We start from the raw sequence: 17,434 nt of genomic DNA, 5'->3' as shown, positions 1-17,434 counted from the left end.
TGCTATTTTCAAAGATGCTGAACATTTGCCCATTATAAATATTTCTGATGTTTTTTTCAAGCTACTATTTATTTTTATTTTATTTTATTTTATTTTTGAATTTGTATACCGCCCTTCTCCCTGAGGACTCAGGGCGGTGAACAGCCAAATAAAAACATCAAATACAAATATTAAAATACAGTTAAAAATATATATAAATTTGGCCCCATTAATTAAAACAATAAACAAAACAATTAAAAACACTTAAAAAGAATTAGGCCAGCCCGGCTTGTTGGAAAAGGAAGGTTTTAAGGGCACGGCGGAAGGCACTGAGGTCATGGATTCTCCTTATCTCTGGGGGCAACTGATTCCAGAGGGTGGGAGCCCCCACAGAGAAGGCCCTCCCCCTGGGGGTCACCAGCCTGCATTGTTTGGCTGATGGCACCCCGAGGAGGCCCTCTCTGTGGGAGCGCACGGGTCGATGGGAGGTCGTCGGTGGCAGCAGGCGGTCTCGGAGATAACTAGGTCCTATGCCATGGAGTGCTTTAAAGGTGATAACCAACACCTTGAAGCGCACCCGGAAGATCACTGGGAGCCAGTGTAGCTCGCGCAGGAGCGGTGTTACATGGGAGCGCCACGCTGCTCCCGTCACTACCCGCGCTGCTGCGTTCTGGACCAGTTGGAGCCTCCGGGTGCTCTTCAAGGGGAGCCCCATGTAGAGAGCGTTACAGTAATCAAGGCGAGAGGTCACGAGGGCATGAGTGACTGTGCACAGGGAATCCCGATCAAGAAAGGGCCGCAACTGGCGGATCAGGCGAACCTGATAAAAGGTCCCCCTGGTTACAGCCGTCAGATGTTCCTCCAAGGACAGCTGCGTATCCAGGAGGACTCCCAGATTGCGAGCCCTCTCTGTGGGGGCCAAAGACTCGCCCCCAATAGTCAGTGATGGAGTCAACTGACTATATCGGGATGCCGGGAACCACAGCCACTCAGTCTGGGAAGGGTTGAGCTTGAGTCTGTTCCTCCCCATCCAGATCCGTACAGCCTCCAGGCACTGGGACATCACTTCAAGGGCATCATTGGGGTGGCCTGGGGTGGAGATGTACAGCTGAGTATCATCAGCGTACTGATGGTATCTCACCCCAAAGCCACGGATGATCTCGCCCAGCGGCTTCACATAAATGTTGAACAGGAGGGGTGAGAGGACCGACCCCTGAGGCACTCCACATATAAGAGGCCTCGAGGTCGACCTCTGCCCCCCTGCCAACACGAACTGCGACCGGTCGGAGAGAAAGGAGGAGAACCACTGTAACACGGTGCCCCCCATCCCCAACTCTTCCAACCGGTGCAGCATGATACCATGGTCGATGGTATCAAAAGCCGCTGAGAGGTCTAACAGGACCAGAACAGAGGAGCAACCCCTGTCCCGAGCCCTCCAGAGATCATCAACCAACGCGACCAATGACGTTTCCGTGCTGTGCCCAGGCCTGAAACCAGACTGGAACGGATCCAGATAGGATGTTTCCTCCAGGAATTGCGGAAACTGTCGCGCGACCACACTCTCAACAACCTTTGCCAGAAAGTGAAGGTTGGAGACAGGACGATAGTTAGCCAATATTGCCGGATCCAGGGACGGCTTCTTGAGGAGAGGCCTCACCACCGCCTCTTTCAAGGCCACGGGGAAGTGACCCTCACTCAATGAAGCGTTGATAACACCCTGGAGCCAGCCTCGTGTAACCTCCCGGGAGGCCAGTACCAACCAGGAGGGACACGGGTCCAGTAAACATGTGGCCGCACTAAGTCTCCCCAAAATCCTGTCCACATCATCGGGAGTCACAGCATCAAACTCCTCCCAGATAACATTCTCAAGACTATTCCTCGTCACCCTGCCCTGATCTACCCAGTCAGAGTCCAAGTCCCCCCAGATCTGAGCGATTTTGTCATACAGGTATTGTCCGAAATCCTCCGCCCTGCCTTCCAAGGGATCCTCCCGCGCTCCCAGATGGAGCAGGGAGCGGGTTACCCTGAACAGGGCTGCCGGCTACATATTGTTCAAATGTAATGTACAATTCCCAAAATTCATAGCTGACACCCCAGTACAGGTGTTCCTTGTTTAACAACCATTCATTCTGTGCTGTTCAAACTTATGACAAGTTCTCAGAGTTTAAATCATCCCAGCACCTGACACTCACAGGGTCACAATTTGCAATTTCATTTACTGGCTTCCTTCAACGAAGTCAAAGGAAGAGGAAGGTCAGAAATGGTGAATACACGATGTCCTTCTTTAACGTCCCTGTGTTTCATCTAACAATAGCAACTAGCAAATGCCAGAATTGTCATAGTTAAGCAACACACTCATATTATGTCAATTTACAACCATATTGCTTTGTGATAGAAATATCAGTCCCAACTGATTTCACTAACTAAAGAGTGTATGTACCTAGTTTTGAGGCAATCGGGTTGTGATTTGAATCTGGATTTATATGCATAATCTTGTATAGGTAGTCTTCGACTTGCAACCACAATTGAAACCAATTGTGCTAAGTGAGATATTTGTTGAGTGAGTTTGGTTCCATTTTACGGCCTTTCTTGCCTCATTTGTTCAGTGAATCATTGCAGTTGTTAAATTAGTAACATGGTTGTTAAGTGAATATGGCTTCCTCATTGACTTTGCTTGTCAGAAGGTTGCATAAGGCGATCACATGACCCTGGAACATTGCAACTGTCATAAATATGAACCAGTTGCTAAGCATCCAATTTTGATTGTGTGACTATTGGGATGCTACAATGGTCATAACAGTGGTGAAATCTAAAATTTGTTACTACCAGTTCTGTGGGCATGGCTTGGTGTGTGTGTGTGGGGTAATGTGACTGGGTGGGCATGGCCAATTTTTTTTTTTTACTTTTAAAACCATTTTTTTTACAACCTCTTCGGCGAAGAGGTTGTAAAAAATGCTTTCAAAAGGCTCTGACGATCCCAGCTGAGTTGCCTGATTGTCAGAGGGTTTTTTAAAACCCTCTGCCGATCAGGCAACTCAGCTGGGATCGTCAGAGCCATTTAAAAGAAAAAAAGTTTTTTTCTTTTAAATGCCTCTGATGATCCCAGCTGAGTTGCCTGATCGGCATAGGGTTTTTTACAAACCCTCTGATGATCAGGCAACTCAGCTGGGATCATCAGAGCTTGGATCGTCAGAGCCATTTAAAAGAAAAAAAGCCTCTGATGATCGCGCAGCTCAGCTGGGCATGGTGGGGGGGGCAGGGATTTTTGCTACCGGTTCTCCGAACCACCCACCTCCATCACTACCAGATCGGGTGATCCAGTCCGAACCAGGAGCATTTCACCCCTGGGTCATAAGTGTGAAAATGCTCATAAATCACTTTTTTCAGTGCTGTTGTAACTTTCAATAGTAACTAAATGAATTGTTGTAAATAGAGGGCCGTATTACCAAAATTTTAGGAAAAAAGTGAAGGGATCCTTGGTGGAAAAATGTCCTTCAGATGGCCTTTACTTCTCTCTAATAGGAATAAGTGTTATTGTTCATTTACGATAGCAACAAAAGTAAAACTCAGACCTGTCTATATAATAATTCTGCTCATAAGATAAATAGTTGTAAATGCTGGGGATTAACAATGAGAAAACATTCTACTCTTTTATATGAAGAAACCAACCAACAAGCAGTTGCAAAATAATTAAAACAGAATCATGCTGTTGTAACACAAGTTTTTTCCCTTCCATACATGTGTATGGTGTCAGAATGAAATATACATGAGCTTTGATTGTGATGGCATAACACTATTTTGGCATTTTATACACACACACACACACACACACACACACACACACACACGATAAGTGTGGTCTTAAGGCAGCATGTTAGCTTAAAGATCAAAAGGCAGACCACGTGGCACATTACAATGGAGGAAATAGCTTGTAAAATGATTTAGGGAACAATAACAAGATACCAAATACTGCAGCTACAGGATTTTTTACAAATGCTAGGATTTTGGTTATTCATTCATTCATTTATTTTTTAAAATGTTAAAAATGGCTAAATAATTTTCAGGTAAGTGACAAAGAGCTAAAACAAACAAATAAAATATTGAATCCTTTTTAAAAAGGAAAAAATAACTTTTGGTTCTCCAAATCATATATTAGAAGAGAGCACTACTCTCCAATGTAATAAATATCTGATAGCTATAATCTACAAAAAAGCACTTTTGAAAAAGCACCTTTGCGACAACCAGTTTGGGATGACACCCAGTGGTGGGATTCAGTCAATTCGCACCACTTCGGGAAAACCGGTTGTTAACTTTCTGAGCAGTTTGGTGAACTGGTTGTTGGAAGAAATCATTAGGGCAGAGAACTGGTTGTTAAATTATTTGAATCCCACCACTGATGACACCCTTTAAATTGTGTGGGAGCATGAACGGATTTCCAGAAAAATTGCAGACTACAGGAACCATTAGCACTATTCAGGTGACCCTGAGGATATAAATAAACCTCCAAGTGCTTCAACAACTATCAAAAGGAATGCAAATGATCAGCTGTCTGCAAGGAATATAAATCCTTCCATTCCCACCATCCAGACCTGAAGAAGCTTCTTGGAAGAGAAGCAAAACATCTTCAAAGAAAAAACTAATAAAGTCCAGTTGCCTCCTGAAAAAGTACCTTTTGGACAACCATGACCTGGTGACTGAAAATCTCTACAGACTTTATAATCTACAAATTTAACAATCTACATTTATATACATTATTAATATAGTGATTTAGAAATATGAAACATAAATAAAGTAAATAAAATCAAATAAAAAATATAAAATAGACAGCCTATGCAGTTTTTCTTCTTCCCAAAATACAGATATGTTTGCTATCCATTCTGCTCCCTGCTGGATATATTCCATCAACACTGTCCTTCAATGGACCCCCGATGTATCACTATTTGGAGTTGATATAGCTGCACAACTCTGACTGCACCTCTGCTGCAGTGTGATTTTTGTGGTGATAATCAATGGTGATATTCAATTTCTCCCCTACCGGTTCTGTGGCATGGCTTAGTGGGGATCATTTGACTGACTGGATGTGGCCAACTTGACATCACTCACTGCAACCCACCAAGCCACACCCACCAAGCTACACCCACAGAACCGACAGAAAAGTTCGGCCGGCCAAGTCTTCTAGCGTTCAGTCTGGCTGCTTCTCACCTCCTTCTCATGTTTGCTCTGTGTGTATGAGCCCGAGGAGGAGAGAAGCAGCCACATTCAATGCTGCGGCAGAGAGAAGCCAAACTTTTCTCCCTCCCTTCACAGCTGTTCAGAAGTCAGCTGCCGGCCACAGTCTGTCCCTTTATGTTCCTCCCTCTCCCTCCTGGGATCGTACCTTAAAGACTGCAGCCAGCAGCTGCTTTCTGAGAAGCTTTGCTGTGATGCTGTCCTTCCAGCTGCTGCCGTTCTCCTGGCTGGGTCCAGTCATGAGTGGCACTGGCAGGTGTGTGCACAGCTGGAACAGGGCGGCGGCTGCACATGCGCACCCCATTGCTTGCCAGTGCCACTCACGGCCAGACCCGCCAGGAGAACAGAAGCAGCTGGAGGGACAGCGTCGCAGCAGAGCTGCTCAGAAGGCAGCCAAAAATGACTGCCAGCGGCTGGAGCTTCTTAGCGCGAAAGGCAGCTGAGTCTCACTGTTTTCCCCTCCACTAAGGCACGAAGATAGGTGAGTGAGTTGGGTGGCAAGCGGGAGGCAGCTCCGGGGCCTCAGAGAATGGTGCATCCCTGGCCCTGGGCCCTGATCCAAGACGAAGGGCGAGTGGGCAGCATGCATTGCTTACCTTTGGTGAGCTAAGCAGAGCTGGCGAGGTGATTAGGTGGGCTGCATGCCGAAGGCAACATATATAGGGGGGGGCGATGAGCGAGCGGCCGGAAGGGATGAGCAGCAAGTGGCCAGAAGGATGTGGGTGGGGCCAGTCAGAGGTGGTATTTACTGGTTCGGCGAACCAATTCAAATTGCCACTATCAGTTCACCCAAACCGGTCCGAACCAGTCGAATACCACCTCTGGTGATAACCATTATTGGACCACTGAGTATTTCTGATCATACACTTTTTGTATCATTTGTTACCCCATATACGAGTTGATGATAAAGGCAACTTTAATGCTTTGAATTGGACTGAACACTCTGGATATTGTGGATTGTGTTTTATTTATAGGCATATCTATAGTGCCTGGTCCAAGGACTGAGTGAGCAATCATACTATGTTGGTCTTTGTGGATGCAGTAAACTTAATCCCATGAAATTAATGGTGAGGCTGGTTTGTCATATTAAACATATATTTTTTTTGTAATTCCTTTGCTGGGTTTTCAACATATACCATTCCAACATATACCATTCTCCCTTACCCAATAATATTTTCATTATATTTATACATGAAAAAATGAGTTTTGGGCATTATAGAGCTATAATATTTAGTTCCCAATTTTATTTCAAAATAAAACCCATCAACTGAGAATCTGGTATATCAGTCCATAGCATTGAATGTCTAACCATATTTTATACGGGAGCTAAAATAAGCAGTGAGGCATTGAAGTATGTTGTTATAACCCATAATTAATCATTATTCAAAGACAATCAAAATAATAAAAACCCCATTGAAGGTTTTCTTTTCTAAAACAGTTCTCTAATAACATCACAATATCGACAGTATTTCAAGTAGTATTGTTTGTACTCTTTCATACTGCTGTTTTCAAGTTTATCCACATTAGAAGATGGAACAGGCTTGGCATGACTACCAGACTGACTAGCAGTTTATAATGTTTATATAATTACCTGTACCCTCCAATTTGTGAACCTTAGGGCTTGAGGTACCTTTGATTGTTATTTATGAGCCACCCCTTGACTCTCAATTTCAAAATTAGGCAAGAGTTAAATAGGAACCAAGTTAAGGATTTTTAAATACTGATAGCAGGAAGCTCTTATAGGGTCAAATGGAATTTGCCTCTTGAAGATAAAGAAGATAATCTTGAAGATTAAATAGCCCAATGATTTGGGTTATCCCTCCCTGTTCCCTATTTTGGCATATTATACCAAGTGTTCACATAACATTATTGCACAATTCCATTGTATTATATCCTCAGTTTCCAAGTTCTTTATTGGATCCACATGCTAACACCTAAGTGAGGGATATATCTCTGTCTTCACTACCGAAATGAACCCCAAATCGCGATCTCCGGAACGTTTAAAAGTTTAAAATTTTTTATTTTAAAACTTGTGCTAAGCTTTCATCGGCCCCTACCGACTTCGTCAGAGTATAAAATCCCCATTGAGGAGCTACTTGCTTTTATGTGATGCTGATCAATTTAGTCATTGCGTGTGTAACAGGCCCACACCCTTACCTTCCCCCTGTAATTATCTTTACAGGGGGAAGGCAAAGGTGTGGGCCTGTTACACGCTAAATTGACTAAATTGATCAGCATCACATAAAAGCAAGCAGCTCCTCAATGGGGATTTTATACTCTGACGAAGTCGGTAGGGGCCGACGAAAGCTTAGCACAAGTTTTAAAATAAAAATTTTTAAACTTTTAAACTTTCCGGAGATCGTGATGTCTATCGCCTCTTCTATAACTATACCTGGAACTCGCATCTGTGTGTGTGTGTGTGTGTGTGTGTGTGTGTACGTACAGTTAATATCTCGGGTTTCTTCCCATGTAATTGTAAACATATCCTTAAAAGCGTAGTAGTGACGTTTCCACGAAATTGCATTCGTCATCTTCTGGCTGATGTTCTCGGTTTGGTGCTTATGGGCAAACTGTGTGATCGTAACTGACGTTTTTCTATGAAAAGAGGCAAAGGTATATTCTGATTGGTCGACAGTGTTGTTGTATGCTGATTGGCTGATGACGTAGCTGTACTTTGATTGGGTGGAAGCGCTGTTGCTTGGTTGTGGGTCAATGGATAAGTTATGCTGGAACTGGTGGCAACACAGGCATTTTGATGAACCTTTGATCTATGGTTTATATTTTGTGTTAAGATTCGTCTGTCTATGAGAGCAGGTTTCCAAATAGTAGGCAGACGGGAAGTGTCATCACGTTTATTCATACAATATGGTCTTTTCTCTATTTCAATGGCCTCTCTGATTATTCTGCCATTGAGATGTTCTATTTTGGCAACTGTTTTTGTGTTATTATATTATGTCCATGTATATATTTATATTTATATTTATATTTATATATATATATATATATATATATATATATATATATATATATATATATATATATATAAGTGTATATATCCTAAGTGTAGTGAAGTGACTATATTTCTCATGAGATAATTTAGTCCAACCTTAAGTTCTTACATTTTATTATCTAGTTTTTATTATCAAAAATTATTTCAAAATCAATTTTTTTTTATTTTTTTATTGATTTTGAGGCAATTTTGGGTAATATCTCAAGGATAAGACTTTGGGACATTCTGAGTAAAAGCTCAATAGATAAAAATATCCTTGTTCCTAATTCATAAATTATATGATAAATTATGCCTTAGAATAAGAAGGCATCTGACGGTACTAAAATGAGGAACAATTAAAAATCAGTCATGATAAATCTAGTTTTAGTTTTTTCCAAGAAAAGACAAAAGCACAAGCTGACAACTTATTTGTGTGAATTAGTGCAGGCCAAATGTTTTAAATACTTGGGCATAGTATTTCAGACCTCCAGAATATTAACTAGCCAGATAAATTACTCCACTTCTATTGCCCAGAAGAGCACACAAGCAATAACTAAATTTTATAGGGAACAGAGGGCAAATTATATTCCAGCAGCCGTCTAATTGTTTATGGCTAACGCATATGGGATATAACTCGATCTATATACAAACTTGAGGTATTACGAAGCCATTCAAGTGAATTTCCTTAGGACTTTGTTCAATATGCAGCCCCAATGCAGTCTTCAGGTTTGAAGTGAACACATTAAATTTTAGTCAAGATTTAGAATCATATTTGACCCTATAGGCCCGTGATGGCCTATAGGGTCAAATGGCGAACCCATGGCACATATGCCCAAAGTGGAGCCATGTTACCTGCCACATGTGGCATTGCCCGTTCCTCTTCCAGGTTTCTGACGCGCATGCCACACGACAATCAGCTGGCCTTTGTGTGTGCAGCAGTGCTGGAAACCAGAAGAGCTGGTCTGTGAACTGGGAATGGGGCTTCCTCAAACTTCAGAATTGGGAGTGTCCAGAAAGAAGGAGGACCAATGGGAATTCTCCCTTCTGTAGCGTCATTAGTCTCTGGGCAGAGTTTTCCTTGACTTCACTCACTGAAGGAGAGAGTTTTGCGCAGAGAAGAAGCCCAAAATGGTTATTCAGATCAAGCTCCCCCGTCCCACTTTCTCTGCTTCTCTCTCTCTGCAGAACTGTCTCTCCTCCTTCAGGTGAAGTCCCAAAGGACTCTGCCCAGAGACCAACGATACTCAAGCAGGGAGAATTCTCATTGGTGCTGCTCCTTCTTCTGGCCCCTTCTATCTCAAAAGTCCAAGATAAACACTTCCTCCCCCCAATGCAGAACTGCAGATCCCTCCTCTGGGCCTGGAAGCATCTGGCCGGACACACATCACATGAGCATGCACACATGAGCATTCAGGACGCCAGCTGATAGGCATGTGCGCATACATGGCAGTAACCAAAAGACTTGCTGGCCAACGCGCATGTGCACACCGGAAACCGGAAGTACCTTTTCCGGCACATGCATGCCCCCTGGGCAGCTCCTCTTTCTGGTTGTAGCCTTGACAAGTGCATGCATGTGAGCAAAGTGTCCCTTTTTGGCATTTGGTGCTGAAAAGGTTCGCCATCACTGCTATAGACTGATACTTCTGTTGTTGTCAGACAACTACTAATCTCACTAGCATTGTATCTGTATAGAACAATGCTGCTTTAGCTTCTCATCTGAATATTTAGATCAATTAACTCTGGTGAAGCCAAATTAATAATAAAAGAGAGAATCAATCAATCAATCAATCAATCAGAATAGAGCTAGAAGGAACCTTGGAAGTCTTCTAATCCAACCCCCTGTTCAAGCAGGAGACCCTATACCAGTGGTGGCGAACCTATGGCAGGTGTGCTAGAGGTGGCATCCTGTTGTGGCCCGTCAGCGGCCTGTGCAGCTAGTAGCTGATTCCAACAGTGAGGAGGCTGGTGTGGTGATGCGCCAGCAGCCTGTGCAGCTGGCACTCGAGTCAGACAATGAGGAGGCTGGAGAAGATATGTTGCCAGAGATGGGGATTCAGCCAGGGCCTTCAGAACCTCGAGAAGCTCCCATAAGTGAAGAGGAAGAAGAGGAGGAGCCTCTTCTTGATGCAAGAGCGTGCAGAGCTGCCAAAAGGCAGGAGGGGCTCCTCAGGAGGAGGTCTCCTCAAGAGTAAGGCTAGGGGCTAATTGGCCACTCCCCTAGCCTATTTAAGGAAGGACAACAACTGAGGCAATTTGCAGGAAACAACTTCATTAATATTCCTTTGCATCTTGATTCCAGAAACATCTGATCGGCTCTTGTTCCTTTCTTGTCAGTTTTCCTGCAAATTGCTTCTGGGCATTCTACCAACCACAGTAAGATTACGGTTATCAGAAATACTGTGATTCAGAATTCTGTTATTATTCTTTGGATTCTTGTCGGCTGTTAATGAAGTTAAATTATCAGCCCTTGTTCAGAAAAGACTGATTTAAACTGTACTTGTGTTCGTACAACTACTAAGAAAACTCATTAGTAGTCCTTAATTAGTAAACTAAGGTTTGTATGGACTTTTTGTGTGCTGCGTTCTTTGGGGTCCGTAGCTGGGGCAGAACACATGCAGAGCCCTCTCTGTGGGCATGCGCACTGTCACCCCAGCTGTTTTAGGTCTCTGCTGCGCATGCGTGCGTGCCTCCCGCCAGCCACCTGATCTTTAGGTCTCTGTCCCGTATGCATGGAGGGCGCACACGTGCACAGGCATGCATGCACAGGTTGCATACGCATGTGCCTAAAAGGTTCGCCATCTCTGCCCTATACCATTTCAGTACCAGATTAGTACCAAAGCAATCAAGGCTACTGATTGTCAAAATAACATAATTGCCCCTGAATTCTATTGCCGTATTTTAACTGTAGGATAACTATAAAATCTAATCCTAAGTAAATACAGATGCCTGCTTTGATGTCCTCCCATAAGATTTCTGCTGGTAGGAAGATTTCATGGGTCTCCTTATTTGCAGAAATGTTGGCCTTGTGGATCAAGAGAGCTAAAATTTCATACGGTATCCTTAGATAGTGTCCTTTTTATGATGTCCCAAGACCTGCTTCTATTTCCCCCATCATTTCCAAATTCGAGGGACACGTTGATAAATTTTAAGTTTATTATTTTTTAAGTGTTGTTACCTTTACAATCACATATCACCGAGTCACACAATTGCACAAAACTTTTAAGTAACTATATTTCATTTTTTTAATCATTTTATTTATTATTGTATATTTTATTGTCCTATCATTTCCTCCCCCCCCAGCAGTGAATTGTTGTATCAAACTATTTCTCGTTTTTACTGTAAGAGCTATTCAAAGACGATAATAAAATTATTTGATATTTTTTTTCTGGTTAACCCATAAGTGGCTTCTGTTTATTTAGCCATGAAAGAAATCTCATTGTATTTACAGAAATGAAGTGATTAATGGAACATCTTTTTAAACACTGACTTACTTACATGGTATAAATGCTATGATATCTATTTTATGGTACCATATTGTTAAGTAAGGTAACCACAGAGGATCATCTAACTCTAATCTTTAAACCATTAAAATGGCATGACTATGAACCATTCAATTCAAGGCATGACACTAAAATTCTAAATGGCTTAGGATGCGGAACCTAAAAGAGCACTTTTCCTAACTAGGTTGACCATTTGTTTCCCAAATGATGGGGAAAAAATTTGGAGGACAAAAAAATGTATTATCTACGAACCTTACTACATTAGGTTTCTGTCTATTGAGATCACTGGGTCCTCAATCTGCATATCTTTTTCTGGAAGAGCAGTATAATCCCATCCAAAATTCTCTTCCAGTTTCTCTCTTATCTGTGGAATTAATCTGAAGGAAAGTTTCAAGTTTTACCTTGAAACACTAGGCAGTTCCAAGCATTTAATTAATAGATGATTATTGAAATTAATGTTGATTATGAAATTAATGCTGTAAACTCCCCAGAATTGCCTCAAGAGGAGATGGGCAGTAAACAAATCTAATAATTAAATAAATAAGAGAGTTAGGCAACTTTTTTAGGATACTGGACATGTTTGAAATTTTGTGCATGCACCGACAACATGGTTTATATTGAAATCTGCAGATTCAACTAAAAGGCTACAATGGTGACCATAATCATTCACAAATAGATTCCAGAATCCTCTGCCATCTTTATTTTATTCTGAATAGAGACAGACACTTTCAGGTCATATACTGAGCTGCAACATGTTGCTATCCAAAGATATTACCCTGACATATACAGAATGAATTTAATATGCAAAGCATATTTTTACAATATTTTACAATATTTTACAATATTACAGGTAGTCTTTTACAATATTACAGGTAGTCTTTGTTTACCATCTGCTTCAGACAGTGACCATTTGCAGTTACAATGATGATGGAAAGGTAATTTTATGACCAATGTAGATTTTTCATTAGTCAATTGGTACACATTATCCTGTGTCTGGCCCATTTTTTCACCCCCTAAGCATCTGAATTGAGAGAGTGCTATCTCTTCCTGAGTTCATTTTCTCTGCAGAGCTGCTGTTTCCCAAAAAGTGCTAATTACAAGTGAAAAAGCTCACCTCTGTAAGATTATCTGCTTAGAAGTTTAAGTTGGCTTGCAGCTGCTACCTAAAATTGACAAGAACCTAATGAGTTTCTCACTAAAGGTCTTTGTTTTCATCCTAAGGTGCTGGCAGCAAACCTGCTAGGCAAACAAGCCACATTCCCCACTATGTGCCTGATTTCTCTCTTGTAATCCCTTTCTCTCCAATGAATGAATACAAGTATCAATTTTTTCTTGATAATTACTACCTACTTCGGAAATCTAGGTTCAGAAGAAGAGGGAAAGAGATAAAGGTTCTTTTGAATTGTTGCATATCAGATGATTCTATGAACATGTAGCTGCAGTTTTCTTGACAATTTACATGATGTTGTTGTGATTTTATAATCTATCCAAATATTAAGGAAGTAGACTCTTACCTAGCATTTTGTAATCAGCCAAGGTCAACCAGGAATCAATCTAGGGATGCCCTGGAGCTGAGTTCAAGTTTTGATAATTACATGGATACATTTATACAGTTTACCTTCTTTCAGAATTTTTTTTTACTTCCAGTTCCAGTTTACAACCTGAAATTCTTGGATTATCTCCCATCCAAGCACTAACTATGCCAAACACTGCTTATCTTCCCAGATTAGGTCAGACACGTGCTGTCATATTCTTTGATCCTTTTTAGTAATCTTAAAATAAATCATAATGGACATCAGAAACAGATATCAGAAAATCATGTCTCAAGCCTTTGAGGGTAGATTTTCATCTGAATTTATGTCTGTAGTTTAAGATTCTATAATGTAAGACTTAAGATTTGTATGATAATGAATTGAAATAAAATCCAGAAAATGACAAAGTATTATGCATTGTGTAAAGTTATGATATGGTGTATTGCATATTTGATTATACCACATTTTCAATAAATATAATAGATTGCTGGATTTATTAGTTGGCTTATTTCTTCAATGTCTGATTGAAAGTAATGAAAAAGAAAAAACACATATAATGGATGTTATGACAAATTCCCTAGAGACCAAAAAGGGAAGATCTATAAAGCACATTTCAACCAAGTACTAATTTTCAGAAAGTCTCTAGCTCTAAATCAGCATTTTTCAACTCTTCGTGAAAAACATAATATTGATTTTTAAAAACTTCAATTCTAAGATCCATAATGCTAAAAATTACGGATTATATATATATATATTTCCTGTAAACCCTATCCAGAAGGGACTGTTGCATTTACTTTATATATAATTTCATAATTATGAAGCATAACGAAGTAAAAATCATGATTCCTCTTATATTTCTTAATACTCCTCTGTCATAAAGTTAGCTTATTAAAATAAATGAAATTATTCATTTTAATAATGTCACAAAATCTTTCCAATTCCAATGGAAATACATAACTCTTAACCCTAGGCCCATATTTTCCTTCTAACCCCAAGTTCAAGCTCTTCCAAAACACTGAAATTTTATAATCTCTTTTGTTTCATTCAGGAATCATACCAAAATCTATTTTAAAAATAGTAAGAAATGATTAGCAAAAAGTATTAGATGTCAACAACTTGCACACATTTAAATATGTTCCCAATTACATATACTAAAGATAAACTATTTAATTGCCTTGTCCTCAAATTTTTTAGTGAAAGACTAAAACTGGTAGTCTTATTTTACTATGATCCATTAGATAACTGATTTCTGATTTTAAAAAAATCCTGAATTGATTCTTGATTAAAGAACCTTGATTCCCTTTCTAGATGTCTCTTTGTAGATTTACATACATACATAAAGGTAAGGTACACATGTGTGCTAGTTGTTTCCAGCTCTAGGAGTGGTGCTCATCTCTGTTTCTAAGCCCAAGAGCCAGCGCTGTCCAAAGACATCTCCATGGTCATGTGGCTGGCATGACTCATGTGGCTGGTGCTGAAGATGCACGGAGTGCTGTTGCCTTCCCACCAAAGTGATCCCTATTTTTCTACTTGCATTTTTTACGTGTTTTCGAACTGCTAGGTTGGCAGAAGCTGGGACAAGTAATGGAAGCTCACTCTATTATACAGCGGTAGGGATTCGAACCGCTGAACTGCTAACCTTCTGATCGACAAACTCAGTGTCTTAGCCACTGAGCCACCACATACATACATACAAACAGGCACACAAAAGTATAATGCAGACATACATACATTTCTGGATGAAAGGTATCTCTAAGTAGAGTTGACAACTCTAGGTAAACTGAATGAAGAATCTTGAATAAGATTTTGTCGACATATATAATGATTTGGGGAGAGGTGGTGGCTTTCTTTGGGGTAAATATTATCTGTTATTAATGTTCATATATAAAATAGGTCATAGACTTCATCATACTGATTCCAATAGCATAAAAGCTATCTATGTATTTAATTTTAACACACAGGCACCGTTCACATTCTTATCCCAGAATAGCTAGTAAAGGAATCCTGATCCAGAAATGGGTTTGTATTTTTAGGTTTCAATCTATAAATCAAATCAGTGTTCATTTGATTCTAGTGAACAACAAGCAAGAAAACTGATTCTTTGCAAAACAAGCACTTGCACTTTAGATTTTAATTGAATAGTCATTCTTTCCCTAAGGAATGTCATTCTTTCTTGAAATTTCAAGGAGCTAGAAATTTCTAAAAAGACAAACATCCTCAGTAAGCAATTCACAAGATCATTTTGAGGAGGCCATAATAGTTCAAAGTGCTGTAAACTCATCAGGATCTGTTGACACAAGTGGTACATCACTTTTATACCAGTTTAATGGTTGTTGCTTGTTCCAAAGAATGCTATAAATTCTGTTTGCAATTCATGACTATAATAATGCCTCCTATAATTGTAATTCCTAGACTTTATAAAGAGAAAAATATTGCTAAATTTAAAATTTTTAAATTTTAAAATTGGATATCAATTTGTACTGAGACTTAAAACATAACTGGAGGTAAGAAGCATAGTGTTTTCTTAATTCTGAAAAGACTATCGGAGGGCTTTAAGGTATTGTTTACATATAAAATATTAACTAGGATCTTCAGATAGGATTACAAAACTCCAGCTGGGAATCCTGGGATGCTATTGTCAGGCAATGGATGGTTCAGGTATCAGAAACTTGATTTATTTGATAAATCACAAGACATTAATCTTTTTCAAGTTATACTGACAACTACTGTGTTTCCCCGAAAATAAGACCCTATCTTATATTTTTTTGAACCCTGAAATAAGCGCTTGACCTTATTGCCATGCACTCAAAAGCCCGATTGGGCTTATTATAAGGGGATGTCTTACTTTGGGGGAAACAGGGTAGACTTTTCCATGTTATATAAACACTAAACTGAAACCAAATAAATCATATAATTCAGCCTTTGACTCCTGTCAATGTTGACATTACTGGGGTACATGGACCAATGATCTGACTAAGTACAAAGTAACTCCTAATGTTCCTTAAATTGATGCTTAAATTCATCACTGGATTGCTCAAAACATACTTTTGAAAAGGGTGTTGTTGGGACAAACTGTCCAAGAAGAACTGGCTTTCAAGAAGATCACACTTCATTTTAGAAGAAACTAGACAGATATTATCAGACTAATGATTAATGAATATCTATATGCAAACCTATACAGTAACCAAAACAAGGAAAGAAAATGACAGCTATTTCAGAAACAATTATTTTCATTATCCTTATAAATCACTCTCATGCTATTAGCTTTAGTTCAATACTGTTTATAGAATAGTCAGTGTGATAATAGTTATAGCATACTGCCTCGATCTGGGCTCTTCTGGATATATTGTGCTATAATTGCTTTGTGCTACAAAGGAAAGGCTGTAGCCCCAAATATTTTTAGGGCTCCAAATCAAGAAAACTGCCTTGGATTAAATCTGGGGATAACCAGACTCAACTTTCTACTCTGCTCCTACAGTACTAGACTTTCTAGGCTTTTCTTTAGATGAATTTGAATTATAACTCCCAGGATTCTCTGAAAGTGTAAAGCCAAAATGGAAAACAAACTGGCTCAAATCACCCAGTAAAGTACATGCTTGAGTAGGGCCTTGAACCATTATCTTGCCATTCCTAATCTAATAATTGAATTTATCATTTCAAATTATTAGACTGAAATTGTTAGATATTGACCACAATGGAACTAAAACCAGCACATCTGAAGGCTGCCAAAAGCTGTTTTAACAGCTATATAATAATGCCTCTGGATAACCATATAGGCTGCTCTTGACATTTCCCAGAACACTGAGAAATACACATAATATTGCTGATTATTTAAAAGGCTGCTACTTTAGATACAGTTGTAAATTGAGGAGGAGGAGGAGGAGGAGGAGGAGGATAAAAATCTGAAAATGGAGTAGAAAATCACATAATTCATATATTAATTGTAGAAGATCTGTGTCAACCACTGCTTTTTTTTTTTAAAAAAAATCTAGCTATTGAAACCTGATCCTGTAAAATCTTTCTACACGAGGATTTGAGTTTGTTGGAAAACAAAGCCCCCTGACCTCAGTTTTAAAGAATACATATTTAAGATTTCAGCTGACACACAGGTCAGAAAACTTTAAAACAAAATCAAGAAGAGCAACAACAACAAAAAACCCACACCTCACCGTCTTTTTCGGAAACATCTTCAACACACGCCCACA

At 39.9% G+C, this 17,434-nt stretch overlaps 1 protein-coding gene and 1 long non-coding RNA gene across 6 annotated transcripts in view; one reads left to right on the top strand and one right to left on the bottom strand.

The window, feature by feature from the left end:
* Positions 1-17,434, bottom strand: part of THRB (thyroid hormone receptor beta) — a 277,270-nt gene that overhangs the window by 228,762 nt on the left and 31,074 nt on the right. The window lies entirely within an intron of this gene.
* LOC148114300 (uncharacterized) overlaps positions 5,530-17,434 on the top strand; it is a 119,247-nt gene continuing 107,342 nt past the window's right edge. Inside the window, exon 1 of the long non-coding RNA XR_015733962.1 lies at positions 5,530-5,689. This is a non-coding gene — a long non-coding RNA (uncharacterized LOC148114300). The remainder of the gene's footprint in view (positions 5,690-17,434) is intronic.

The sequence above is a fragment of the Pantherophis guttatus genome, chromosome 4 (assembly GCF_059756535.1).
Source record: "Pantherophis guttatus breed Tessera chromosome 4, ASM5975653v1, whole genome shotgun sequence".
NCBI lineage: Eukaryota > Metazoa > Chordata > Lepidosauria > Squamata > Colubridae > Pantherophis > Pantherophis guttatus.
The sequence above is the reverse complement of the archived record's forward strand: the minus strand, read 5'-3'. Positions and strand labels throughout refer to the sequence as shown.